The 2,242-nt window shown below is 37.9% G+C and overlaps 1 pseudogene; it reads right to left on the bottom strand.

Moving 5' to 3' along the window:
- Positions 1 to 256: 256 nt before the first annotated feature.
- LOC118728066 lies at positions 257 to 701 on the bottom strand (annotated as a pseudogene).
- Positions 702 to 2,242: the final 1,541 nt, after the last annotated feature.

The raw sequence follows: 2,242 nt of genomic DNA, 5'->3' as shown, positions 1-2,242 counted from the left end.
GCAGAAAGCATACAATTCATGGTCAATAAATATTTGGTAAGTAAAAAAATCAAATATAAATACATGCATACATATAAACCACCTATACCCATTGTCAGCAAATTGCGGCTCTCAAGCCACATGCATGCAGTTCTTTGGTCCCTTGAGTGTGGCTCTTCCACAAAATACCAAAGCCTGGGCGAGTCTATTTTGAAGAAGTGGAGTTAGAAGAAGTTTAAGGGTTTTTTTTTTGTTTTTTGTTTTTTGTTTTGTTTTGTTTTGAAATACAACTTCCATTTATTTTCCCCCAGAGAACTTTTCTTCACTCTTTAAAGACTTAGCTCCTTACATGGGCTTTGGTGGAGGTCCTGGGGCAGCACCCGCAGGCCTAAATCGGGGTGGGGGTGTTCGGTCCTTCCAGGCTTCACGAGACCAATTCCTCACTACCTTGCTGTGAATGGCACCGCTCACAAAGTAATGCAGCTTTACATACAGCTTGGGAAGCACATAGGCGTCCAAGACACTTGGGGCTTTGGAGATGTCCCTGTCGACTGCGGCCTCCACTATGTTTCAAATGACAAACTTTTTAATGGCCTTGTCCTTGGGCACGTCCCGGGCGCAGTTGGCGCAACGAATAGGCTGCACATGGCCTCGGCCTTTTTTGGCACGACCGTTATTCCTTCTTTTCTTGGTCATTTTGGAAACAAGGACCCGAGTGAGCAGAAGTTTGAGTTTTTAAAAATTTGGCTCTCAAAAGAAATTTTAATCATGTACTGTTGATATTTGGCTCTGTTGACTAATGAGTTTGCCAACCACTGACCTATACTAATGAAAGCACACTTCAAGGACTCTTCTGTAATGAGCTATGGCTGAAATCTTGGATTGGGATCAACCCTAGAGATTTCACTTAAATATAATTACTTCTCTAAAGACCTTACATCCAAAAATAAATGTTAGTAGTTCTTAGGGTGAGAGACAAAATTCATTCCATAACAACATTATACTCAGTACCTTTCTCAAAACTTGCTACATAATAGATGTTAAGAAAAATATTTTTTAAATTCATCTTGCTGCCGAAGCCGGTTTGGCTCAGTGGTGGAGCGTCAGTCTGCGGACTGAAGGGTCCCAGGTTCGATTCTGGTCAAGGACATGTACCTGAGTTGCCGGCACATCCCCAGTAGGGGGTGCGCAAGTGGCAGCTGGTTGATGTTTCTCTCTCATCGACGTTTCTAGCTCTTTATATCTCTCCCTTCCTCTCTGTAAAAAATCAATAAAATATATTTTTTTAAAAATTCATCTTGCTGCTGAGTAGATATCTGAACCTCAAAGCAATCTGTAGTAATTAATAGAGGCAAAAATGTTCCTAGAGTCACAGAATATTAAGGTCAAAAGGAACTCGAAATGTCTCACTTTCAATCTTTTACTTTTTTCTAAAGTTTAGAAAAAGGTAAATCCAAACATCCTGCAGAACACAAGAACAGGGCACCTCTAAGCACGAGTCTTAAAAAATAAATTCAGAGGCGAAAAACCAGAAATTGTCTCCTAGAAACTATCACACATTAAAGGTGAAGTCAAAAGTTAAAAAAAAAAGAAAAGAAGAAGAAAAAGAAAAGAAAATGTGAAAATGTGATTACTTGTCTTGTTGATGACAGCAATTCCCTCATTAAAAACCCTATCTCCAAAATAAGATAAAATTCTCCAAAACAGCTCTTCAAAACTATTGAATACTACTAGAAATATAGTGATTTGGCTTTTAAATACAAGCAGTCAAGTTTTCTCTGAAAGTTTCAGGTATGTTTCTTTTACATGAACACCTCAAGAAGAGATAATCCAAAAAGCTTGTCAACCAAACGAGCAAAAGTTAACAATCTTGAGGCTAAAATCTATGTGTGATTTCAAAGACTCAAATGCTTTTCAGTACTACAGTGTCTAGTCTTACTTGTTTCAGACATGGGTGGAGTTTATTAATTGTGTCTTCCTTGTAAATTAAGTCTTTGCTCTTAAACCTATGCAGTAGATACATTTTGAGTCTTTTAGGCCTATAATCAGAAAATGTCTTCTTAGCTTTCTCCATGCTTTAGAATAATTATGGGGCTAAGCATAAATATTAATTCCTACTCAATGTGCATGCACTCTGGAATCTCCAGGTGTGAATAGCAATATCTTATTACACGAACTGGAGTATTCATTAAATGCTTTCTGATAATCTTTAGAGACTACCTTAAAATTACTATGCATATGAGTAGTCTGTAGAACTCAAAGT

Source organism: Pipistrellus kuhlii, unplaced genomic scaffold (genome assembly GCF_014108245.1).
Source record: "Pipistrellus kuhlii isolate mPipKuh1 unplaced genomic scaffold, mPipKuh1.p scaffold_m20_p_28, whole genome shotgun sequence".
NCBI classification, from domain to species: Eukaryota; Metazoa; Chordata; class Mammalia; order Chiroptera; family Vespertilionidae; genus Pipistrellus; species Pipistrellus kuhlii.
The sequence above is the reverse complement of the archived record's forward strand: the minus strand, read 5'-3'. Positions and strand labels throughout refer to the sequence as shown.